Genomic DNA, 27,979 nt, shown 5'->3' with positions numbered 1-27,979 from the left:
ACAAAGCTTTGGTAACAAAAAAAAAACACTATGGTACTAATCTAGGGATGACAAATCACAACAATGGAAATTTCAGAATCATGATTCTAAAATATATATATATATATGTATATATATATATATATACACACACACACATATAAACTCTGATCAGATAAAAATAACGTTATTATTCAGTATGCCTTGTTGGAAAACTTTGCTTATCTTCTAGAGAAAATTAAATAAAATTCCTACCTTATACATGTATAAAAATAAACTTGTGATGAATTAAATGTCTAGATTTGAAAAATAAATACATAAAGCAGGGAAGGAAGGAAGGGAGGGAGGAAGGAAGGAAGAAAGGAAGGGAGGGAGGGAGGAAGAAGGAAGGAAGGAAGGAAGGAAGGAAGGAAGGAAGGAAGGAAGGAAGGAAGGAAGGAAGGAAGGAAGGAAGGATTCCCGCCAGCACAGCCCTCCCCTTGAGACGTGTCCCCTCCACACACACACCCACGCACTGCGTAACACGAGTAGTTGGCCACCTGGGGAGATCACACGCGACAGATACAGAGTAGGACTGAGGTGCCCAGCTCACCCCTCCCCTTCCCCTGGGTCACGGGGTAAGGATCACACCAGAAGAAAAAGCGATTTTCACTATTTGCTGCTGGATTACACGTGAAGTAGCAATCACAGCAGCCACATTTCCTGCACCTAACTCAGAGGAGGGACAGGACACGGAGAGATCTGGGAAGACAGAGAATGAGCGCTTGAATAGAGCCCTTCAGAGCCCACGCGTGCAGATTGAAATATGCCCCAATTTTCTGATATGAGGGCTTCACAGGAGAGGATAGGAGAAGAAACCAGGTTTTAGTGACACAGCCTGACACTCCTGTGCTTAAATTAGGAAACTGTTTTGCAACCTCTTGACTTGTATCCATGGCCTGAAGTCTGCACTCACTCTGCTGCTAATTAGCTATGTGGCCATGAATACAGTGACATTGAAAGGACGCTGGACCAGGAGTTAGAAGACCTGCGTGACTGTACCCCTGGAAAATTTGCTCCACATCTCTGGGCACTGATTGCTTTATCTATAAAGTGAGGGAGTTAAAAATAACAATCTCCAACTTTCCATTAAGTTCCAAAATTCAAAGACATTTTCTACACACGGAAAATTAGATGGTTAAGCATGATGTTTTCTAAAACCCTTTCCGGTCCTCACATTTTAAAGTGTCATAAATATATTAGCTGAATCATTTCTTTCTTAGAATAAACATATGGTCCCTAGTATTCCCAGTGGTATCTCTGCAACACACATAAGTTCTGTGGGTTGTACTGAAGCAGGAAATTGTTGTGGTCAGCAGGGACATCTGCTAATCTGTGTGCCACCTTCATGCAAATTATAAACAGCCATCCCCTCGGGCCAGACAACTTAGAAAAGAGTGTCCTTCTGTACAGAAGTATTCACATACATAGAGGGCTGGAGAAGCAGTGTGTAGGCTGAATTTCGGCTTCTTCTTGCCTCCTGAGCTTCATGCCCTTGCACAGTGCACAAACTGCTCAACTGAACATAGCAACCCTGGTGGAGTCCAAAAATCTGAAGGCACTTTTTTCAAGCCAAACTCAAACTTTCTTAGGAAAATGCTGAAAAGTTATAGCCGGCAGCATGCAATCTCTAGGCACTCTGGGCTGGGCAAAGACTGTGCTAACAATTTGAAGGTTTTCATGGTTGCAAAATTGCTGATTTTACCATTGACGCTCTGGAGGGTGAGTATAGCACCATAACCATCACACTACTGCAAAACATCAAAATGCAATCAGCGGTGGTCTTCAATTGCAACATTCCTCTGATTAATTAACCTACAGAGAAAACAAGTTACTGTCTACACTAAGCTTTCCTTTCAAATAGGCTATGAACTCTTTAGGACAGTTGATTTCTTGCCCATTTTTGTACCTCCAGAATCGACTATGATATCTGGCACAAAATTGGTTTTCAATAAACAATTACTCACTAAACTCACCATCTGAAGTTGATTTCATTCAAATACCCTAAGACTAGATATTATGGCCATAAATGAAATGTGATGAAACTGAAGTAGAATTGGGAAAAGTCAGCCTAGAGCACTGATTCTCAATCTGCATGTGCATTTTTTAAAATCACGAGGTGATTCTGACACACGTCTCCCTACCCTGCACCCTTTATGCCCACTTGAGAATGTTTAAAGGGTTGAGATTTTCTAGACACCAATTTTGAAGGTCCTCCACGCAGCTTACACAAACCTAAACAGAGCACAGAGGCATGATTCTCAACACTCGGGGGCAAGGGTTCTTGTTAGAACCACCCGCCACGGCTCTGAGTGAGGATTTGGATGACAACTCGTACAGGACCAGGGCTCTGGGGGGATTTGGATTGTGGCTAATGGCTATTTGCTGGCTCATGCCTTCAGTTGAGGGAAAAGTAAATTTAATAAATGTGTCTTTCTTCACATCTTTAAAAAAAAATCAAAAATATTTTCAATATAAAGAAAAGCACCGAGGATAAAATAACAAATATCAATGTACTTCCTGCTCAGAGTTGACAGATGACATGGAGCCTTATTTGCTTCAGATATTTTGTAAAATAACACAGTGCAGTCTCTTTAGTACCCAGACCCCCATGTTATGTCCCTGAGCAATATCCTGCAGTGGATGTATATGTGTATCGATCATGTTTTATGTTTTACTTCCAATAGTATAGTAGGAGAATTTGAATTTGCCCTATCCTCCCAAAACTTGGTATTGCCAGTCTTATATTTTTGCAAATCTGATTGCTGTGAAACCATATCTCATTGTTTTAACTCGCATTTCTCTGACTACTAAGAATCTTTAGCACTTTTCATACATTTATTGGAGTTCCAAACTTCCTTTTCTGTGAATGGTCTATTAATATGTTTTGCCCACTTTCCTATTAGGTTGTTTTCTTATTGATTCTTAAGAATTCTTTAATATTCTAGATAATCCTATAATTATATTTTCTTAGTCATATAGAAGTAATAAAAAGTTATAAATTGAATTTGTTAAAAATATTCTTATGTTTTCCTTTGTCATTTGTCATTTTGTAACACAAAAAATATTTTCATCACGCCATCAGAATGTTATCTTATATTTTCATCTAAAAGGTTTGCCACATTTAGTCATTTACTCTGTGTGGAATTTTGTTTGAAATACGGTGTGAGGTAAAGATCTAGTTCAATATTTTTCAATACAGAAAGCTAGTTTTCCCTATACATTTATAGCTAAGCCATTTATAGATTTGCAACATATTAACGAGATATAAAACAATTTAGTGGGTTCTAGCTATCATTTTTCAGAAAATGAAATAATATGGAAAATATAAGATTACATTGTATATAGTAATGGTAAATGGTGTTTATAGAACACATATACATGCTGGGACATGGAATAAAATATATTTCTTTCTGCAGATTATGGCCAAAAAATGTTTGGAGTATGCTAAAAAATGTCCATCCTTTTCCCTACTTAATAGTAACATCATTTCTATCCTATATCATGATCATGTGATTGGATTTGTTTCTGGGCTATCCATTCAATCTCTGTGGACTCTGTTTATTATCATGCTAATATCATGGTAGTTTACTTGTATAGCCCGTTAATCTCTCCTCCATGTTATTCTTTAAAATAGTCTTGATTTCTTGACTATTCTTCCAGGCATTATTTGCCAAGATAAAACGAACAAAACTTTAGTCATATTTTGATCAAAACTGCTTTGAATGTATTCATTAGTTTGGTGAGAATTGACGTATTTATAATATTGAATCCTGGTCTAGCTTCCCTGATTTAGGTTTAGTTTTATGTCTTTCAATAGTTCCTGCATAGGTTTTGTTCATATTTAGGCATTCATTTAACAAACACTTACACATACCAAGCCACCATTCTAAGCACTTCAAAAATTACTAATTCATTTTAGCTTTATAATAACCTTATGAGATATAACTATTATTTTCCCCATTCTATTGTCAGTTGCAGATGAGAAAACTTAAACATAGAGAGATCAGCTCATTTTCTCAAGGTCACACATCTAGAAAGTATAGCAGTCAGAATTCGGTCCCAGAGGCCTTGTGCTTATTCAATAAGCCATGCTGTCTCTCCAAATAGTTCATCATTATTTATTTCTAAGTACCTCATGTTTTAATAAAAACAATAACCAAACTGATATATCATCATCATAATCATCATCGTATTTTTTACTGGTTCTTGCTGGCATATGAGACTATTAAATTTTTTTCTATTATGTTTATCTCTTAGTGTTTATTCTAAATCTCTTAGGATTTAGAATATTTATAAATATTCTTCTACATGTAACTGAAAAGAATAAGTATGTCTTGTATGTTGAGTATAAATTTTAATATGTGAGATCTGGGTTGTTATTTGCACTGATATATCTTCTTTATGTATTTTGTCCCAATGTTTTAATTGCATGATCTGGAAGAGATGTGTTGAAATTTCTTACTGTGATTCTAGATTTGTCTGTTTCTGCATGTGCTCTGTGCATGTGTGTATGTGTGTGTTTGTGCATCAATGTTGTTAGATCCACGTGGATTCACAGTTGTTACATCTTTAGGCACTTCCCACCCCAGTTTCATTAAGTAAAATAACTTTCTATACCTTTAAATATTTTTTTTCTCAAATTTCATTTTGTCTGATAGTCAAAATACAGTAGTGTTTAAAACAGTGCTGGCCTCTATAAATTTGGGTTGTGGCTAGATTGCTATTGCTTCCTGGACTTTTATTTTACTGTGTTGTTGGCACATCTTTTCCATTCTTTTTCTTTCAACCTGTCTTTATCCTTATGTTTTAAGTGTGTTTATAAATGGCAAATGGCTAAATCTTTAATCCCCCTTTTTAAAAGATAGGGTTAATCCATTTCCATTTATATTGTGATAACTGATTTGGACTTATTTATAACAAGAGTTGGCAAATTATGGCCCTTGGGACAAATCTAGTCCAGCACCTGCTTCTGTATGTAAACTGTTATTGGAACACAACCACATATAGTCACTTACTTATCAACTAGGGTTGGTTGCTTCTATGCTTCAATAGCAAAGCTGAACAGTTGCAATCGAAATATATGGCCTGCAAAGCCAAAAAAATTTTACTATTCGGCCTTTTACAAAAAGTTTACAGACCACCGATTTGTGCCATCTTACTTTGTCTTTATTTTAGATAGGCTTTTTATCTACTTTTCCCCCTTTATTCTATATTCATTGAATTGATCAAGTCTTATTTATTACCTTACTTTCCTCCCACTAATTTAAAAGTTAGACATTCTATTTCTATTCTTTTGGTGGTCATTCTTAAGTTTTAATATACATATTTTCTGTTTGAAAAATTACTTAATGTCTTTATTGAGCCGTCCATTTGCTCAGGGTTTCTTGGGCATGGCTCCTGGCCATGGTCACTCATACTTGGCTCAGAATAAACCTCTTTAAATTATTTTACGGAGTTTGGATTCTTTTCTATTGACAAGATGGTGCCCATATGTGGGTCTCAGAGAAGACTCAGGACCCCCAAAGGAGTAGCTTGAACTCGGTGCCAGGTACCAGCATGGCTCCCTTCCCTCAACCCTCTGACTCTGAGCTTCTCCTTGGGTGGACCTGGTAAACTGTCCTGTGCTCCGGACCTCTTGTTCTTGGTTGACAGTCCTGGTTTACTCCGAGCTATCAGTTCTTTTCCTAGGAAGTTGTTTGGGATCCTAATTTGAATTGGAGGTGTATTCTAAAGGGTTTTCTCCATTGCCTCTTCCTCCCAAAATTAATCTCAATTGCCTTTTGTGTGTATTTGTGAAAGAAGAAAGCAAACTGTCCTGTTTGTAGATAAATGAGAGATTGAGTTCCTCAGCTCTGAAGAGAAAGGGCATTTTACTCCTCCCAACCAAAAGGTCCCCTGGGTGACTGGGGGCCTAAGTGGAAGTGCCTGGAGTAACTCCCCGCAGCATGAGTGGCCCTAGGGGGACCCCCCTTGCTGTCTCCAATAAGAAACCCATATAAGAGTGGAGTACTCAGAGTTTTGAGCCCTCTTGGAGGTAGTAGACCCTGAAGAGAGAAACTGAGTACGTAAGAGGGTGGGAACCATTCAGCGGTGAAGCACTGTGGAGTCCTACCCACACTCAGCACGCTCCGATCCACGACACTAAACCCTAGACTATAGTTCAGTGTTTCTTTTCAAGAAGAATGGGAAACAAATCCTCTAAAACTAAGGAAAGACAAGGAGAGTAACCCCCTTCAGGCACCCCAGTTGGTTTATGGTGCCTCTACTTACAAGTATTTGTATAAAAGAAAGGTTCAAAGGCATGCCAGGTTTTCTAGGACTCCAGCTGGTCGTGGCCAATTCTTGGGAACAAGTTTTTGCTGATGGGCAAATGACATCAAGAAGAACTCAGAGCTCAAATGGTCCACTTGCCACTATAAAGTTAAAATGTCAAGTCTCTTAAGCTCTGTCTCTCTATTTTCCTTTCTTTCTACTCTGAACCTGCTAACGTTTTCTACTGATGTTAAGATAAACTCAACGTTTATGACATTACTAATTGAAGGCTACCTGGAGGTCTTGAAGCCAGTCCTTGCTAAAATGTCAACATTGAAAATTCATTTTAAACTGAAAGAAAAAAGGGGGAAGGGTAAAAATAGGTTTTTTGGTTTTTTTAATCAAACTGCCATAAAAACTGCTTTACCCAAAACTTTGATCCACAGGTATAATTAGGTTACCTATCAGGGCAACTAAAGTCTAGCCATGTGAACAAGTCCCAGTTTTGTCAGAAGAAATTTGGATCCAGTTGCCTTTTGGAAACTGGCGAGTTTATATTGCTATCTCATCGCTAGAGTTCTGAGATAAAAGCTATTGGAACTTTTTATGTGCATGTGTGTGAGTGCATATGTTTAGATATGTGTTGTGTATGTCCATGTATTATATGTTTGTGCCTACATGGTTCCAAACTGGCTTATAAATAAGGGAACGCTGATAGATTAATTAAACAAACCCAAATGGTTTTATAGTTCACATGAATTATAATTATTGGTAAATGAACTGGGTTATTCAAAAGAAAAAAATTATTGGTAAATATCTTTGTTGAGATATAACATAAATAAAAAATACATATTTAAAGTGTACAATTTAATTAGTTTCACATATATATAACCCCATGAAATTAAAATCAAGAAAACAACCATATCCATTATTCTCAAAAGCTTCCTTATGCATAAACTTCCCTCTCTTCCTTCCTAGCCCCGACATCCCAAACCTACCACTGATTTGCTTTCTGCAAGTATAGATAGTTTGCATTTCCTACAAATCAATATAAATGGACTCATAAAATATGTATTCTTATTTCTGAGTCTTTCCATTGACATTATAACAAACGTGGAATTCATCCATGTTATTGTGTGTAACAATTGTTCATTTCTCTTTTTTGCTGTGTGCTATTCTGTTTTATGGATGTACCACAATTTACTTAACCACTCCTCTGTTGATGGGCACTTGCGTTTTTCCCAGTTTGAGATTATCAGAAATAAAGCTGTTATAAATATTGCATAAGTACTCGTGTAGACATCCATTTCTTTCTCTCTTGGGTAAATACTTAGAAGTGGAATCGCTGTATTATATTGCAGGTGAGTTTTAACTCTTAAGAAATTGCCAAACTGTTTTCCAAAAGATTCCCATCATCAGTTTTTGAGGGTTCTGGTTTTTCTACATTCTTATCAAGACTTGATGTGGTCAAACTTTATAATTTTAGCCACTTTACTAGATAGGTAGTGGTATTTCATTGTGGTATCAATTTGCATTTTCTTAACAGCTACTGATCAGGCATCTTTTTATGTGTTTGTCACCCTTATATCTTCTTTAGTAAAGTGTCTGTTTCCATCTTTTACTCTTTTACCCGTTCGAGAAAGGAGAGGCTTGCTTCATTTTTTTTTTTATTTAACATGCACATTGGCTTGAGAAAATCTAAATTTTAGCAAGTCTTCCATAGCCCTTCCTCCTAACAAAAGTATTTTAAATCTTTTAACTCTAATCCTAAAAGGGCCATCTTCTATGGCATCACTATATTTTAATCCTATCTAGTTTTTAACCATTCCTTCCAAAAATAAAACATTTTGTACATCTATACTTACTTTGGAATTACCAGCATATCATCAGTTTCTTTATTCTCAGTTGTTTCTCACATCCCAATCCTTCCCTGTGATTTTTTTTGTCTGCAAAAGTATATACTTATTGGTTCTTTCACTGAGGTAGGCTATTAAGACGTTGTATCTCTAAAATTTTCATTATTTTGCCTCACATGTGTAACTGATTATGGAATTTCAGGTTGACATAGGCTTCTTCCTAACACTTTGAAGACATTGCCCATGTTATCTGCTAGTGTTTATTGTTACTAAAAAAATCCACTGCCTGTGAATTTTTTGTTGTTATTTTCTAAGTAATTTGTCTCTTCTTTTTGGTAACTTTTAATTATTTTCCTTCTATCTTTGATATTTTCTAGTTCCACTACAATATGTCTGAGTGTAGGATGTTTTTAAATTTATTCTGCTTGGAACTGAATACATTTTTTCAAACTGAAAACTCATCTCTCTTTCATCAGTTTTGTTAAATTCTCAGACATTATCACTGGTATTTTTCTAATTTATTGCCTCTGGTGTATGGTTGGAACTCCTATTAGAAGCATGTTGGACCTTCTCAATCTACCTTCCATGGTTTTACTTTTCTTCTTTCTTTCCTTCCTTCCTTCCTTCCTTCCTTCCTTCCTTCCTTCCTTCCTTCCTTCCTTCCTTCCTTCCTTCCTTTCTTTTTCTTTCTTTCTTAAAACAAGGTCTTGCTCTATGACCCAAGCTACTAGGATGCTGCATTTATCATAGCTCACTGCAACCTCAGACTCCTGGGCTTAAGCAATCCTCCAGCCCCAGCCTTCGAGTATCTGGGACTACAGGTACCCGCCACCACACCTGCCTAATTTTTCTATTTTTTGTAGAGGTGGGGTCTTGCTCTTGCTCTTGCTCAGGCTGGTCTCAAAATCCTGACCTCAGGTGATTCTCCCACCTTGGCCTCCCAGAGTGCTAAGGTTACAAGTGTGAGCCACTGGGCCCAGGCCATGTTTCTTTCTTAACCTCTCTTCTACATTTTCCTCATTTTTCTTCCATGTACAGGATTCTATAATTTTTCTATAATATAATTATATTCTATAATTTTTTCAAAGCTAAATTCCCATTTGCTAACTTTCTTTTCAACTGTGTCTAGTTGATGTTTAATCTGCCTGTTGAGGTTTTTAAATTATTATTATTCTCAGTATTTTTATTTAAATCTTTTTAAAATTGATTTTTTTCCTTTCTTGGTATTTACATTCTTTACTTTGTTTCTTTTAATATTTTAACCATTGTTGTTTTTAAAATAACTCACATGGAGAGTACTCTGTTTCCTTGAGTTCTGGTTTTCTCATTTGCTGTGTTTATCTATCTCTATCTCTCCTCCCCCCTTGGCTGTGAAGCTCCTTCTACAGATTGTAATTTATGTATGTGAGTGAACCTTCTGGCAGAAGTTTTCTTCTGAAGAGGCACCTTCTCTTGCTCTCTCTGATGGAGAGGTCCTCATAGAACAGTGTTGCATTGGCGTTTGCTGGTATCCCACTGGTTACACTATATTTGGATTTGTTGAGGAGATGGGGGTAATTGTTGTTAGTTTTCTTGCTTAGAGTTTGGACACTATACAGGTAGCATAAATTAGAGTTGTACACCTTCTCCCAACAGAATTTTGAAATTCTAATTTCTCTCTCCTTTTTCAATCATAGCCCAGAATATGTGACCTACTCACCTGCTTGTTCCAGCATTAAATTCAAATGCATTTATAAAATGGATAAAATTAATCATGTTGGTTCATGTTTACAAAATAACTGTGTGACTATTGCTCGGAAATATTTTCCAATCAACCTCATGGATGGGCATTTACAATACCTGGCTTTATTCTACTTCAAGTTCTCCCCCCCAAAAAAAAAAAAAAAAAAAGGAAAAAAAAAAAAATACCTGGCTTTGCACAGAGAGGTCAGTTTCAACTTTCCACCTCACAGGAGCCTGAGACTGCCTTTTCTCTCTCTTTACCCATGAAAATCTCAGCACCCACCCCACTCCTAAAGACTGTATTTAGCTTCTGTAGTCACTGTTTAGCTCCAGCTTCTGCTCACTGCTCAGGCTTTGAGTTCAGTCTCAGTTCTAACACCTCCAGATTTCTCTTCCATGCTTTTGAATTAAAAATTAATTATCTCATATTATAGCATTATCTTATATTTTACTCAGTACTTCCATGCATTTGGAGTGAAGGGGATCTGCCTATGTCAGTTCCCTCTGCCATATTGACTGGACATTATCTACACATTGGTTCTTAAATTTAATGTATATATAAATACATAACATTATTATTAACTTGTTATTTTAAAATGACTTCATAAAATGGATAAAATTCATAATGTCGGTTCACATCCATGAAATAAGTATGTGAATATTGCTTATGGTGTGGGTCCTCTCTCTGATTACCAGCTTAGAGTCATCTGATCTTTATGGTGTGGTGAGTTTTGTTTTCTTCACACTTTGTATCCTGTGATATCTCTTCAGAATTTAAGAATTTAAAGATCAAGATTCAAAGCGCTGGTTATGTCTTAATTTCAAACTTGTTCTCAAGGTTAGTTAGTTTATGGCACATATAAAAGGTGATTCTATTTGTACAATATTCAAAATCAAATTTGCACGTAGGCTTCTCTCACTAGCAGAGTGTATCCTGAGGTGCTGGAGGCCACTGGGTTTGGCGTTGTGAGATTGGACTGTGCCTTGTGTACAGATTGACCACTGCAAAAATACGTGTTAGGTTTTCTGGGATCAAGGGACTCCTTGAGTCCTTGGAGTCTGAAAGAAATTAAATACCCAGTGTTTGTGCGTCACACATAAGCAATGACAGTGCCAAATGTCCACCGTTCTAGTGCAACAGTCAGTCGGCAAGCAAAAGGAAGTAGCGAGAAGGGAAACAGGTCTCATCCAGCTGTTGGGAAGCAACTAAGTTGTATCCTCCCAGAGGAGGGGCTTTGTGGCTCTCCCTGACGACCAAATCACTTCCCTCCTGCAACCCTGAGGTCACAAGGGGCCCCTCTGTCCCTCTCTGTCCCTCTGACTTCCAGATCCAGGAAAAAGCCTCAAACTCCACAGCCTCTGTAATTTCAAAACTCTCCCCACAGTTTCAGCAGATTCTTAGAGACTTTTGCTTTCTTGTTGTAGTTTCTGCCTCCACCTCTCCCTGTTTCTGTTTCAACTTCACATCAGAGCTGACAAGACGCTCAGCACCTCAGATTTCAGCAAAAATGCCATTTCCATCAAGAACTGGGGAGGTCAGTAATTTACTGATTTATGGGGGACTGGAGGATGAAGGGCTGGGGTCGCATCACACAGCCCACAGTCCCCCATCAAGTCACTCTGGCTCCCCTTCCTCTCTTGGTACCCCTCTCTTGAAGCAAAACACATTATACTCTTTTTCTCTCATGTAGAAGTTAGAGAGCAGGGGTTATTGCTTGAGCATGTCCCAAAGTCTCACCCTTTAATCCAAGCAATTTATCAATGCATTTCTTCCCCCAAAATGTAGCCCTTTCTCTAAAAGTAATCTTGGTGAATAAAGTATTTTCTTCACCTCATTACACCCATATCTGGGATTGAGACAGAGATAGTGTCTAAATGTACACTGGAAAAGTTCTCAATAGAAAGTGATGAGCTCAACCACTTACACTCAGCTCCATGCAAATTTGCCTGTAATTCATCCACTTCCCCCTTTTGGGTATTAACATGAAAGAGAGGACAAAGAAAGAGGAGATTTTCCATATCATTTTGTATGGCAAATTAGGAAGTGGACTATTTTATGAATAAACATGTTTCTTTTAGGCAAATATGCTGGATATTAGCAACACAGTTTTGGGCCTTCCTGAATATGGAGGGGAAAATCCTGTATCATTCATCCAACCCCCTTGAATGAAAGCCCTGCCCATAAGGGGCTCAGAAATGTCACAGAAGAGAATGAGGGGGAGGTAGGAGAGAACATGGTGACATTTGTAAGGGGCCCCAGGGTTGGGACAGTATAGATGAAAATAGAAGAGGTTGAGTGGGGTGAGAGGGAAACCCACCATGGTATTGGCAGAGCATTATTGCACTTTTCCCCTGCAGGATGACATATATTAACACATGCAAGTACCCATTAACTCGGTCACCCACAGCTGCCTGCAGGGAAAGCCACAGAGTCTTTCATTGCAGCTTCTTACCTCCTGCAGGACAGGCCCCAGCAGTGAGGAAAGAGTGGGCGGAGCTGCGAGCAGGCCCCTGGCCCAGGCCAGCATGGGAAATGTGTGAGTGGAGGGGCTGCGCAGGAGGAAGGGTGGAGGAGGGCGGGGCCACCCACAAGCTCTCCCAGAAGCAAGGTTTTACTTCCAGACCCCAACCGCTCGCCCTGGACCCTTCCCATAGGATGTCCATTTCTCCCATGCCTCCTGTGTAATCACCAAACCTGCTTTGTCTGAGAACCAGAAAATAAAACTGAGCAGCCACAGGAAGTTGCACCTTTTAAGGTGAGTTTATGCACCTATGCTTTCAGCCCGAAGGTTTTGAATTCATTTTAAAGATCATCTCAGATATCACACATATTGAGAAAAAATGAGCTAATGAGAGAAACAAAGCCTAAAGAGAAAGAAGAATGATGAAAAACAAAAGTCCCTAACCCTAGACATGACTGAAGACCATTTTCTTTTCTCTACTACCTTTTTTATCCATCATATCTTTTGTGATTTTCAAAACAACTCTATAAAACAAAGAGTAATTGAAAAACAAAGGGGGAGGTGGCACGTTTATTTTGGGCTATATGGAAAGCAGTAGACTGAAACGCCTTTCTCATTAGAAACAAAGTATCAAGAGTAGACAGGCCGGGCGCTGTGGCTCACGCCTGTAATCCTAGCTCTTGGGAGGCCGAGGCGGGCGGATTGCTCAAGGTCAGGAGTTCAAAACCAGCCTGAGCAAGAGCGAGACCCCGTCTCTACTATAAATAGAAAGAAATTAATTGTCCAACTGATATATATATATAAAAATTAGCCGGGCATGGTGGCGCATGCCTGTAGTCCCAGCTACCCGGGAGGCTGAGGCAGAAGGATCACTCGAGCCCAGGAGTTTGAGGTTGCTGTGAGCTAGGCTGACGCCACGGCACTCACTCTAGCCTGGGCAACAAAGCGAGACTCTGTCTCAAAAAAATAAAATAAAATAAAAAAATAAAAATAAATAAAAAAGCCTCCCCTCCCCTCCCCTCCCCTCCCCTCCCCTCCCCTCCCCTCTCCTCTCCTCTCCTCTAAAAAAAAAAAAAAAATTAAAAGACAGGACTACTGAGTTAGATGGGAAACATGAGGAGGAAGAGAACAGAAGATGGGTCATACCCTAGAACAGCAGTCCCCAACCTTTTTGGCACCAGGGACTGGTTTCATGAAGGCAATTTTTCCATGTGGTGGGGGTGAGGGGAGGTGGAGCTCAGGCGAGGATGCGAGTGATGGGGAATGGCTGCAAATACCAGTGAGGCTTCACTCTGCTGCCGCCCATCTGCTGTGCTGCCTGGTTCCTAACAGGCCATGGACCAGTACTGGTCTGAGGCCCAGGGGTTGGGGACCGCAGCCCGAGAAGATAAACGCTTGATTTAAAGGAAGGTGGTCAAGACAGTGAGCTGTTAGGGAAGGGACAACCTGGCTCTGGGAGCAGACAAAGAGCCTGGAAACAGGCCCGTTTAATCTATGGCCCACTGGGCACTGCAGATCAGTGGGGAAAGATGGACAATTTAATAAACGATTCTGGAACTATTGCTCAGCCATATAGAGGGAAATGAAATAAGGTCCGTGAAAGGATGGCCTTCTTATTATTATAAACTAGCTAACAGAGAAAGATAATCACACAGAAAGAGGAATAAACTCACGGCACATAATTGCCACTTTAAAAAGAAAGCACAGCTCAACTGCCCTTTGTTTTGTTTGATTAAACACCTGGGACTCAACTCATCTTTAAGATTAACCACCTGCAGTGTCTCTAAGAGTTCGTTTTCACAGTCCTGAAGAGCCCCAAGCACACAATGGGAGTGCAAACTCCCTGCTCCAGCTCTCAACAGGCCCCATGTCAAGGACCCTGATAAGAGGGCATCACAGAGAAAAAAAGTTTAAAAAAGCAGACACAGCAGTTTCACAGCCATTTTTGTTACCAGTTAGCAGCAATCACTACTTTCTTTCTTTCTGCTCCCAAATAAAAACCCTGAACCCCTTACCCTCTCTGTGCTGATACTTCTCCTCTCTTTCTCTTGTGCCATGCCCTTCCCACCTTTGGGAAGTAAAATAAACTTTCTTTCTTTAAAACTATTCCAATCTTTGTGTGAGAATTCTTTTTCCAACCTTGACATAGCCCCCCCCCCCAATAGTCCCTATCTTAGGACAATAAAAATTCCAGACAGATTAAAGACTTAAATGTGAAAAAACAAAAGTAAAAAACTTGTAGACGAAAATATAGAAGATCTTTATAACTAAAACAAAACACAAAAACTGAAACCCTAAATAAAAATATTGGTAAATTTAATTACATTAAAAGTAACAACTTCTGTGCATGTAAAGATACATAAAGAAGGCAAAACACAAGCCATCATTTAAAGGAATACTTGCTCACATATAAGAAACAACAGATTCGCATCCAGTGTCAACCGAAATAAAAGACTGAGGCAAAAATCTTAATCCGTGAAGGTTTATTAAGCCAAAGTTGAGGATGTGCCTGGGGGAAAAAAACTTGAACCACAAAGCAAGCAAATTCTGAAGGGGAATCCAGAAGTTATCAGCATTTAAAGGCACACAGAAAGAAAAAAGACAAGGAGGGAGCCTAGTGAGACAATGGTTACATTATTGTGAGACCCAGGAAAATGTACACTTTACATGAGATAAGAGTAATGTTAGAAGAAAAAAAGGCAGTGAAGAAAATATCTATTATGTAGATGTCCCTGGGTAAGTGGAAAATGTCTGATCCTGTCTTGTCTCTGTTCTGTTACCTGTAAAGATAAATTTGTAATTCATTATTAGTGTGGAATTGAATAGACTTCAGTTTTAGGAGCCAGACATAGCCTGTGGACCTAAAGTTACAATTTGCATGTCCTTGTTTATGGGTGGCCAGCAAAGATTTCCTTAGTGAATGATCTGTGGAGACAGTTCCTCACAAGTGCTTAAGGCCTTTACCTTCTCTTTTGCTTAAGGAGTTTAGGGGTGGCCCTGAGATTTTTATTTTCTTTTACTTCAGAAAAAATATTTCCTACTCTCTACAATTAGTAAGAAAAAGATCAAGAAAAAAAGAAACTTGAAAATGGACAAAAACTGTGAGCAGATATTTTATAAAAGAGGAAACCCAAAGAGTCCATAAATTAAATGGAAACATGCTTAACTTCAACCTCATTAGTAATTAAAGGAAAACAGATTCAAAGTAAATGAAATATTAAGTCTTTCCTTCCAGACTGGTAAAAATAAGAAAGTGGAAGAATACCAATCATTGGCAAATATATGAAGGAAAGGAGAACTCTCATTTCCTGCTTCTGGGTGCATAAATTTATACAAATACTTTGGAAAGCAGTTTGGCATAACCTACAAAAGCTAAATATGCACATGGCCAATGACTCAGAATTTTTCTTCCAGGTTTAGACCTAGAGAAACCTTTGAACATATGTTCTAGGGTTGTATTCAAGAATGTTCATAATAAACACAAATTATGTATATAATATTCATAATAAAAAAAATACATTGTTCCATTCTATCGAAGGGAGACCAGATTCTTTTGTAACTAAAATAGTGGCATTATTATTTGCAAATATCTTTCTTAATAGCTATAAAATGCCAATGCCTTTTTATAGCTATATGTGATATGTTTCCAAAAGGGCCTATTAAAGCCTAAACCTGGCTGGGGATGGGCAAGATGGTGGACTAGAAGTAGCCTGCATGTGCAGCTGTCTAGGAGAAGATCAAAAGTTGCAGGTGGATGCCTACCTATGGCTGGCTCTTCTTGAAAAGAACATTGTGAAACTCTGGAGAACCAGTGGGGGACATTTACAGCAGTGGTCCCCAACCTTTTTGGCACCAGGACTGGTTTCATAGAAGACAATTTTTCCACAGACCAGGAATGGGGGAGGAAATAGTTTAAATGTAATTCAAGTACATCATATTCATTGTGCAAACACACCTCTCTGCTAATGATTATCCTTATTTGCAGCCTCTTCCCAGCACTAGCGTCACCATCTCAGCTTCACCTCAGATCATCAGGCATGAGATTGTCATAAGGAGTACACAACCTAGATTCCTCGCACACGCAGTTTACAGTAGGGTCTGTGCTCCTATGGGAATCTAATGCCACTGCTGATCTGAGAAGAGACAGAGCTTATGCAGTGGTGTGAGCAATGGGGAGTGACCACAAACACAGATGAAGCCAGAAATTGTGAATGACACAAACAAATGGAGAAACATATCCTGCTCATGGATCAGTAAAATCAACATTGTTAAAATGTCCATACTACCCAAAGTGACTTACATAGTCAGTGTAATCCCCATCAAAATACCAAGGTCATATTTCACAGATCTGGAAAAAATAATTCTACACTTCCTTTGCAATGAAAATGATCCAAATAGCCAAAAGGATCCAAAAGTATCCAGAATAGCCAAAGCAATCCTAAGCAAAAAGCACATTACCAGACTTCACACTACACTACAAGGCTATAGTAACCCAAACAGCATGGTATTAGTATAAAAATAGAGACATAGACCAATGGAACAGAATAGAGAACCCAGATATAAAACCATCTACCTACAACTAACTGATCTTCAACAAAGCAGACAAGAACATACACTGCAGAAAAGAATCCCTATTCAATAAATGATGCTGAGAAAACTGGATAGCCACATGCAGAATGAAATAGGACTTCTATCTCTCACCGCTTACAAAAATTAATTCAAGATGGATAAAAGACAATTGTAAGGCATGAAACCCTAAAAATTCTAGAAGAAAATGTAGGAAAAACTTTTCTAGATATCTGCCTAGTCAAGGAATTTATGACTAAGACACCAAAGGCAATTACAGCAACAACAAAAATAAATAAATGAGACTTGATTAAATTCAAAAGCTTCTGCACAGCAAAGGAAATAATCAACATAGTAAATACACAACCTACAGAATGGGATAAAATATTTGTGAACTATACATCTGATAAAGTACTAATATCCAGATCAGTTGCCAAATCATTTCAAAGGGAAAGAAGGATTTCAGATAAAGGAAAAGAAGGAAAAGGGATAGCTCAGGTATAGTTTGTGGGGGAAAAGTGCAGAGCATGCCAGAGATTTCATAGGAAGAAGTTATGGAGCAGAACAGGAAGAAAAACTACACATCAAGTAAAAGGCTAATATCCAGAATCCACAAAGAATTCGAACAAGTCAGCAAGAAAAGACAAACAACTCCATTAAAAAGTAGGCAAAATACATGAACAGAAGTTTTTCAAAAGAAGATAGACAAATGGACAACAAACATGAAAAAATGTTCAACTTCACTAATCATCAGGGAAATACAAACTAAAACCACAGTAAGATATCACTTTACCCCTGTCTGAATGGCTATTATTAAAAATACAATAAACAACAGATGCTGATGTGAATGCAAAGAGAAAGGAACACTTATACCCTGTGCTTGGGACTGCACATTAGTACAACCTCTGAGGAAAACAGTATGGAGATTCCTTGAGAAATGTATAGAGACTTACTATTCAACCCAGCAATCCCACTACTAGGTATTTACCTAAAGGAAAAGAAGTCATTCTATTAAAAATACACCCGCACTTAAACAGTTATTGCAACACAATTCACAATCACAAAGATGAGGAATCAACCTAAGTGCCCATCAATTCATGAATGGATTAATAAAATGTGGTGTATATATCATGGAGCACTACTCAGAGATAAAAAGAAATGAGTTAATGTCTTTTGCAGCAATTTGTATGGAACTGGAGACCATTATCCTAAGTGAAGTATCTCAGGAATAGGAAAACAAAAACCACACGTACTCTCTAATAATTTGGAACTAATCAATGGGCACACATGGGCATAGAGAGAAGTAAAAGTCATTGGAAATCAAAAAGGGGAGAGGCGTAGGAGGGTAGGGGTAAAAACCTGCCTATCTGATACAATGAACACTATTTGGGTGATGGGCACACTAATACCCCTGACTTAAGCATCGTAAAAGCTATCCATGTAACAAAAACATTTGTACCCCCTTAATATTTTGAAATGAAAAAAAAAAGGCTAAACCTTTTTCACATTCATCTTCATAATGACCCTGAAGACAGACTGAGAAATGGAGATCATAGGTTATAAATGGAGAAAATGAGGCCCAGGAAGTCAGTAAAGTTTTCCTTTGAGTTTAAGATTTAGAAGCAGCTATGGGGAAAAAAATGCAAGACCCCAGACTTGTTTTGAATGAAAGTTGAGTTTCTAAGAATGTTAGTGGTAATTTTACCATCAGTGCAACTTCAACACTGTGTGCATTTGACCACGAATAAGAATTCATCCTTTCTGCTTTTAAAAATTTCTCCCTCCAGTAGGGAACGGGCATGTGGGTGGCACTGTTGTGAATGTGTGTGGTGTCTTTTGCTCCTCCATTGGATAGGTACACTTGAGTTGCCCTCTGAGTCCAGTGCATCCTCAAGAACAGGTAACTCTCCTCCCACCAAAATGAAAACTTCCCAGTAGGAAGGCTTTAGCAACACCAAGTGAGACTCAGACATATCTGGTTTGACTCCTCACATCTCTGAGCCTTACTTTCTTCTACAATGAACTGGAGCAAATTAGAGGCAGACAATGAGCCAAGCATGGTGCCAGGTACATAGTAGGGACTTGGCAAGAGCTAGCGCTCTCTCCCCAGACTCTCACCCCATCTGTGACTGGCCCATTCCACTCCCTGCAAGAGGGTCTGGCCCATCTAATATCTGACCATGGCCACAATTCTAAACTCAAATTTCCAGCCCAGCCAAGGAGGATATAAAGTCATGAGGTTTAAGCTTCAGGGCTCTTCCTCACAGGGGCCCATTTAGATGGCTTAGAGTTTTGCTGAGAGTTGTAGAATACTATATTTGGATATGGGAAGACAGGTTACACACAGAAAGCATTTCTAGGGAAGACCTCTAGGAAATTGCCCAAACACTTGCCTCACAGGGGAAAGATCCCAGTAATATGTTGTGATGTCTTTCTCATTCTACATAACTTCTTTTCTCATTCTACATAACTATTTATCTTCATATCTTTAAAAGAGAATATTATAGCAGCCTTTATAATAGTAAACACTGGATGTAACCCATATGTCCATCAACAGTAGAACATGGATGAGGAGTAAGACTGGGGAGAAGTTTTGGAAAGCATCTAACTCACTCTAATCTTCTGTTTGTTAACTTACATAGTTGTTCCCTTTGTTACTATTATTTAAACGGTACCCTTATAATTAGGATTTTTTTTTTTTTTTTGAGACAGAGTCTCGCTTTGTTGCCCAGGCTAGAGTGCCATGGCGTCAGCCTGGCTCACAGCAACCTCAAACCCCTGGGCTCAAGCAATCCTCCTGCCTCAGCCTCCTGAGTAGCTGGGACTACAGGCATGCGCCACCATGCCCGGCTAATTTTTTCTATATATATTAGTTGGCCAATTAATTTGTTTCTATTTATAGTAGAGACTGGGTCTCGCTCTTGCTCAGGGTAGTTTCGAACTCCTGACCTTGAGCAATCCGCCCGCCTCGGCCTCCCAGAGTGCTAGGATTACAGGCGTGAGCCACCGCGCCTGGCCATAATTAGGATTTTTAAAAAAAAAGATAGATAACCAAGGTGGAACTACACACTTTACAAGCCAGTTTTTAAGCTTGCTGGCTGGTAGTGGCTGCACAATGCTGCCTCTTCTCACTATTACTCTGTCAAATGCTTCTGACCCCAAAATACAAATTTTTAATGGATGACCTTTTAAAAATTGGATCCCAGCTTAGAAAAGTTAGTAAGAGGAGTAGGGAAATAAGCATATGCATATTCACAATGTCTTTATCTGAGATTTTCATGAATTTAATCTCAATATGCCCATCACAGAGTCAGACAGCAAAGGAAAATAGGAACATAAATTTCAATTCTGACTCCATTAAACTAAGAGTTAGATTGAGTTTTGACTTTCAGATTTGGGGATAGCTGGTCCATTTCATGTTTGATCAACCCTTCCTCTATAATAAATTAAAACCTCAAAACTACTTTTAGTACTCTCGCAACCATTATTCAGACTTGAGCTATTATCTCTAGTAATTGAAAGAAAGATGTTACCTTCATTTTTGCGCAAGGAAAAGAGACATTTTAAAGACAATTTACAATAAAGCCTCACAAAATCAGATTACTAATCATTATATGTATACTCTGTAATACCCAGAGGTCTACTATATTGAATATTATGTTAACTACCCCCTACTCATTATATAAAAGCAAACCAATGTTATCAACTAGTAGCCTCAATAAGCTTGTTTTAATGAGTAAAGATAATATTGCTACCAAGAACTTTGAAGTATGTTTTCTTAGGCCATGAATTATCAGCCTCAGCCAGCTGACTTCAAATTGCACCTTGATATATTCTAGAGAGAATGTGTGGACTTATTAAAAAGTTTTACCATGCTTCCAAAAACTCAAAGAAAATGTCTTACGTCATTCATCAAGTTTGGACTGCAATCATTTTAGAAGTATATAAGAAGTTATTTTTTCCAATGGTAAAACAAAAAAATGTGCATGATGAAAATTTTGGAAAAGATAGAAAAAAAATAAAGATAGTTTAAATTTCCCATAGTTTCTCAGGAAAATCAGCAAGGAAAAATCAAACAACCCTATCAAAAAGTGGGCAAAGGACATGAACAGAAATTTTTCAAAAGAAGACAGAATAACAGTCAACAAACATGAAAAAATGCTCAACATCTCTAATCATCAGGGAAATGCAAATCAAAACTGCAATGATATCACTTATCTCCAGTAAGAATGGACTTTATCAAAAAGTCCCCAAACAATAAATGTTGTTGTGGATGCGGAGAGATAGGAACACTCATACGCTGCTGGTAGGACTGTAAACTAGTCCAACCTCTGTGGAAAGCAATATGGAGATAACCTCAAAGCGATACAAGTAGATCTACCATTTGATCCAGCAATTCCACTACTGGGCATCTACCCAAAAGATCCAATGACACTCTACAAAAAAGACATCTGCACTTGAATGTTTATAGCAGCAGAATTCACAATTGCAAAGTTGTGGAAACAACCGAAGTGCCCATCAATACATGAGTGGATTAATAAAATGTGGTATATGTATACCATGGAGTACTATTCAGCTTTAAGAAACAATGGTGATATAGCACCTCTTGTATATTCCTGGATAGAGTTGAACCCATTTTACTAAGTAAAGTATCTCAAGAATGGAAAAACAAGCACCAGATGTACTCCCCATCAAATTGGTATTACCAGATCAACTGTTAAGTGGACACATAGGAATAACATTTATCGTGTGTTGGGCAGGTGGGAGGGGGGAGGAGGGGATGGGCATAGACAAACATAATGAGTGAGATGTGCAACATTTGGGGGAAGGTCACGCTTGAAGCTCTGACTCAAGGGGCAGGGGGCGCAAGGGTAATATATGTAACCTTAACATTTGTACCCCCATAATGAGTAAAGTAAATATGCTGAAATTTTAAAAAAAGAAAAGAAATTTCTCATAGTTCCACCACCTAGAAATTGCCACTAGTCATGTTTTGAGGCATTTCCTTTCATAATTTTTCTTCCCAAGAACATACACATATGTTTACGTATTTGAGACCCTACAGTTTCTTATCTCTATTCATTTGTTTTCTCTTAGCTTTACACTGTAAGCACTTTCCCATGCCATTAAGTGTTCTTTGATAAGCATATAATATTATAAGTCATATAATATTCTCCATATGAGTGTGATATAACTTAAAGAAAATTTTCTCTTTTTAGGGACATCTTGGTGGTATTGCCAGTCTTTGTATATCAAGAACAGCCTCTATTGGTTTTTTCTTTTCTAATATTTTATGTTTATCTCTTGTGGTTGATAATATCAACTTTTAAACATCATTAAGCTTTTGAAAAATGTGTCATTGATCTCATTTTGTAATGCTAGAAATCAATTTGTGCATTCATTCATTCAGTGAATATCTATCATGTGCCTATTAGATACTATGAATTGTTTTAGGTGTTGGAGTTAAAACCTAGAACAAAATAGATAGTCCTTGTCTTCATGAGCTTGTCTTATAGCATAAGAGATGGAAAATAGATAGATAATGTCATGGAGTGTTAAAGATAACAGAGAAAAATAAAGCAGGACAAGGGGAAGAGAGAGCGCTTACAAGGAGGTGATGGTAGTGGTTTTATTGTATATAGGGAGGGCTGTCAGGAAAAGCGAAAAGCTGAAATGTGAATGGAGACATGATGAAGTGAGACCATAGGGAAACCCAGGAGAAGAGAATTCCAGGAAGAGCAAACAGCAAATGCAAGGGCACTGAGGCAGGATGGGAACATGCTCTGTGTGCTTGAAGAGCAACAAGGAGGCCGATATGGCTGTGGTCAGTGGCAAGGACTAGAGTGCTAGATATGCGGGCGGACAGGTGACCAGGACAGATCAGGGAGGGCCTCAGAGGCCGTTGGAAGAATCACTCTGCCGTTGTGTAGCCAGTAGATCCTGGGTGGGGTGAGAGGCAATAGAAACAGGAAGATTCATTGGCAGGTAACCAAAATAAAGTAGGTAAAATATCGTGGTAGCATAGACTATGGATATGTTGGTGAAAATGGATAAAATGGGTCCAATTTTGGAGATATTTTGAATTTAAAAGCTGTTATATTTGTTGATAGATTAGATGAAGGTGTGAGAGAAAGAGAGGAGACAAGGACAGATTTGGTCTGACGACATGAAAGAAATCAGTTATTATTTACCAGGAAGAGGAAACCTAAAGCAGAGTTAAGTTTCGTAGGGGTTTGGGGGAGCAGAAGTTGTTTTTTTATTGCTAAGCTTGATTGGCCTTTAAAAAACTCAAAGGAAGATGTTGAATTACAGATTGAGTCAGAGATCAGAGGAAAGGCCCAGGCACAAAATGTAATTGGGGACATCATCAGCACTTAGATTATATTTAAAGCCATGAAATCAGATGAGGTCCTCAAAAGACTGAAAATGAACAGCACCAAAGGAGACTGAATAACAAACAGCCTCCGGAGAAGTAAGAACAAGAGAGGAAAAAGAAAAGAGAAAAAAAAAAGAAAGAAGAGAGACTGATGCCCCAGAGACCAGGAAGGCAGCATTTCTAGAACAAGGCTGAGAAGAACTGTGTCCAATCTCCCTGATTAAATGGCACTTGACCGTTGGATTTGTGACACAGAGCTTAGTGGTAGGTAAAATGACCATACTGTCTATTGCCCAAATCAAAACATTTTTGAGAGTGAAGACGCAAGCTATTGATAATTAATATATGACAGGACAACATGCATAAGCCAGAATTGATCTGAACAAGATAAGACAAATTGTCACCCTAGGAATTGGTGACCTTGACAACAGCAGGTTGGCTTTTTGTTTTGGTTTGGTTTTTGAGTGATGAAAAGAAGAGAAAGTTGATTGTAATGTGTTCAAGAGAAAAAGCGAGAAAAGGAAGTGGAGACAGCTAGTAGAGGTAACCCTTTTGAGGAGTTTAGCCACAAAGGGGAGCAGAGAAATGGGCCAATAAATAGTTCAAGGGACATGTATGTTCAAGAGAGATTTCTGCTGGGATGGGGTACAGTACCGCATATGTATACGCTGATTGGAAAGTCCGGAAAGGAAAGATGCAAGAGACAGGAGCAGCAGAGCTGGAGTGGGGCCTTGGACTGGGCAGGAGGGGCTGGGCCCAGCGCCCTGGAGGACGGCTTGGCTTGAGCAGGAGCAGAGATGTTTCCCTCCCACGAGGAAAGGTAGACTGAGAGACATGGGGTGGAAGCAGGTGGAAGTTCTCTTCTGATTGTTTGCATTTTCTTGGTTACTCTAGGAAGCCAAACAGCAGATCCCGCCAAATAGAAAGCAGACCTCTTTATCACAGACTCAGAACAAGACAAGGTAAGTCATCGCTTCCACTCTGGCTCTTTTTACTCCTTTGGGCCAAGTGCTCGCATCACCCTATAACACCAACAGAAAGAATCACGGGCAACAAGGTCCCCTACACCTCATGCCAGGGGTGGGGGGGTGGTTAGGAGAGAGACCCCCACCAGTCAGGGCACCGTGGGGACAGTGGGAGGCACTAGGGTAGAATGTGCAGAGGCCACTGACAAAGACAAACGTTGGGGAAATAGGATCATGTATTTGTTGCAAAAAGAGAGCAATAGGGAGTGATATCCTTGACTAGACCAAAGGGGGTACGTGCAGTGCTCTAAAGCTGTTACAGCAAGGCTTCCTGTGCAAAAGGCCATCTCCAGTGCCCTGTGCTGGGCCCTGAGGAGTCTGAGTGTGAGACACAGCCCTGGCCCCCAGGAGGCCACCGGCAGTGAAGGAAATAGAAAGAAAGCACTAAATTATTTGATTTTTTTTTTTTTTTTTTTTTTTTTTTGCAAATGGGTAGGATTTATTTCATAAGCAAAGGGGGTGCCCCGGGCAGAGATCGGGTTTCTGAGATGGACAAATCTACACACAGCGCTCCTCAAGCCCTTCCCCCTCTCTGTACACAACCGCCCTCAGATTGGCCTCTGTGGGGCACACACTGCAGCCAGTCCCTCTTAAAACTCTCTAACGCATGACAGGAAATGGCAATTTCCCCCAAGTACCCTCTATTTTTGTGTGACTCTGAAGTCCCTTAGCATTTGACAGTACTTTTATTTTTAACATAAGTACAGAGCCATTTGCTCACAACCGCTATCACAAAATCCATTTACTCCTGACTGAGGCCAGACCCACCTCAGCAGTCCACCCGATTGAAGTCAGAACCCCACCTCAGAGTCACTGGCCACTGCTGACATCCAAAAAGTACGGGCATTTGTGATACCACAAATCCCTAAGCAGCGGCTGAACTTTCCAGAATGCTGGGAGCCGTTGGCCTGTGCTTTGACTTCAGTGTCAACAATCTCCTTTAGTTTCTTTCTTGACATTTAACCTCCCATGGCCAGCCCCCTTCCTTCCTTTCTTCCTTTCAGGTAATTCAACCCCCAGAAACCTTCTGGACGCAGCCGATGACTGCTAAATGATGCTGAAACTCTGAGGCCATGTGTACACTCCAGTAAAACGCCAACCCATCGGTAAACTGCAAATGAGCCCTCAGATAGACCACCGGAAATTGAGTCCCAGAAATCCATGACTCTGCCTACGGAGAATCCGACAGAAGACGATGTTTAACAGCAGTGACAACTACAGGACAGGTGGAATCTGAGGATAAGTGGCGTGAGGCTTCCCAGGTGTCTGAGGTAAAGTGGCAGGAGTTCTCGCACTTTCTCAGCTTCTTAAACTAGACCTGAGAAGTCCCCTGAAAACAAACAGTGCCGCGGTTTCCCACGGCAGGGGTAGAAGGAGTGTAATATCAAAAACCTGCTGACCTAATAGTCTATTTTCGTTTCTTAGTAATATCTGTGATCAACCACATTAAAAACTTTCCATGGCCCATCCTGAGCTCTGGACCACCTGGTGGTAGAGAGGGGACAGCCCTCCTAGGTCCACATCTGGAATCTACCATATTATCACCGGTCTTGTTACACTCAACAGACATCCTCAGTTTTCTGTGCCTCCTGTTCCCCATCCTTAAAACAAAGTAAAAGTAGAGTGTTCTCCATCCAGGGGCAGAAGGATCACACAAGGTAACATATGTGTGTGCTCTGGGCCTGGCGCTGAGGCAGCACAGAATAAGTGTAGCTAGTATTATTATTGCTCATCTGTGCCAACATTGATTCCACATGGCTACCTCGAACTCCTTACACTCAAAATTCCACTTGGTTTTGCCATTAGACCTGGTACATTCACAACTGACTGAGTTGGCTTTACTCAGAATTATGTTCATGTTCAAACATTGTCTTGTGAAATAAAAAAAGCTTTGTTCAAATTAATAGAGTTCCTGATACCAGCTGAAGGATGCGACAGAGCCCTTATGAGGAAGGAGACCCTTCTTAAAGTCCTTCAGATTGCCCCAGCTCTTGAAAGTAGAAGAAGAGAACTGCTCCGCCCTTCCGCTCTAGGTCGTGGAACGTAGATGCCAGCTCCAACTCTGCCATTGGCTTCTGTACCATGATGCTTTCCTTGTTGCCCAGCTGTAGCTTCCAGAACCACGTTTGGAGACTCAGGAAGACCATAAGTAAGAACTCAGCCTTTGGATCATCTAAGACACAGGATTAAATCCCAGCTCTCCCAGTCGGTAGCCCAGCAAATTTAGATAAATTTCTTAATCTCATAACACTCCATTTCCCCTGTTAAAGATGATACTAGAACCCACTCGATAGAACGCTATGGGAATGTTGAGAGGTAGCTACAAAGTTCTAAACCAAAGGCCTAGTTCCAGACAATCCCTCTGGACAGGGCGACTTCCTCTCTCTGGGTCTCAGTTTCTGCATCTGTAAAATAAAGGACTTGGATCAGATTATCTAAATTCCCTCTAGCCCTCAAGTACCTGATGCTGGATTCTCAGATCCTAGCATGTTCAACATCTATTATTTTACTGATGTTGTTCCCTCCTCCCTGAATGCCCTCTTTCCATTTCTTCCATCAGTTTCTAGCTGTCGATATCCTCTCATATTACAAGACAAAGAAAGAATTCTCGTTCTTCAGCATCTGTCTCAAGGGGATGAGAAATCAGTGTGCTGGTTTGACGCCGCCATTCTGGGCAAATCTCAGACCACCTCTGACTCCTGGCTCCTTCTCTGTGAAGAAGAAGTAATGCCATCCACCCTGCATTCCTCGCAGTCTCACTGTAAGGACTGGCATATTATTCTATTCATAATCTTTGCGGTTGATGGTTATAGACAAGGCATCACTAATTGCTGTCCCCTCCCTGAGCTCTCTCTCCTCCTCTCCTGTGACTCGTCCTGTGTTATGCCTCGTGCTATGACTCCAGTCCCAGCCCGGAAGCCACCTGGAGGGCAGGGGCTGCGGCTGACTCCTCAGGCCGGCTCCTCACAGCCGCTACCTCAGCCCCGGCACACGGTGGGTGCTCGGGGAACATTTATTTAACGTATCCACGCGTTCCACAAATGATTATTATACCAAAGCTGGGTTTTGAGATACAATGGTGAGCAGGACAAAGAGATGAGTGAAAGGCATTAAACAGATTAATGTTTGATTAATTAACAGGTTAATTATAGCAATAAGTGCTAAGAAGGGAATGACGGCTGTTCATAGTGTGGATGTGCCTGAGACATTTAATTTAATATGAGGGGTCAGAGAAGGCTCCTGGAAGACGGAACAGGGAAGCTGTGATCGAAACAACCATATCTGAGTTAATGTTCAACAAAATTAAAGTGAAGAAGAAAATCTGAGTAAAGACATTTGACTCCCCCTGTGGGGTCCTCAGGGCCGCTGAGAGTATGCAGTTTGTTCCTGCAGCCTGTGGCCTGAGGCAACCCCCACGCGTGCAGTTCCCCGGTGACCTTCACGGTCCTCAGCCCCTTGGACACATCCCGACAGGCTGCGCTGGGCTCCTCACCCAGCCCCACGCGAACCCGCGCCGCCGCCTCCCAGCAAAGCCCCCCTGCCCCTAGGTGACGCTCCTCCTCCGGTTCCTCCAGCCCACACTTCCGCCGCCTCGTTTCCTCAGCCACCAGCTCCGCACTTCACACATCACCCCCTCGGCGGCAAGTTTGGACCTTCACCCCCCGCCACCCCTTTTTTAGCGCCCCCGCCACGTGTCCG

At 40.0% G+C, this 27,979-nt stretch overlaps 1 protein-coding gene across 1 annotated transcript in view; it reads right to left on the bottom strand.

Annotated features, from left to right (window-relative positions):
* Window positions 1-27,979, bottom strand: part of XCL1 (X-C motif chemokine ligand 1) — a 64,416-nt gene that overhangs the window by 36,190 nt on the left and 247 nt on the right. The gene's annotated exons all lie outside the window — the stretch shown is intronic.

Source organism: Microcebus murinus, chromosome 2 (assembly GCF_040939455.1).
Source record: "Microcebus murinus isolate Inina chromosome 2, M.murinus_Inina_mat1.0, whole genome shotgun sequence".
In the NCBI taxonomy this organism is placed as follows: domain Eukaryota; kingdom Metazoa; phylum Chordata; class Mammalia; order Primates; family Cheirogaleidae; genus Microcebus; species Microcebus murinus.
The sequence above is the reverse complement of the archived record's forward strand: the minus strand, read 5'-3'. Positions and strand labels throughout refer to the sequence as shown.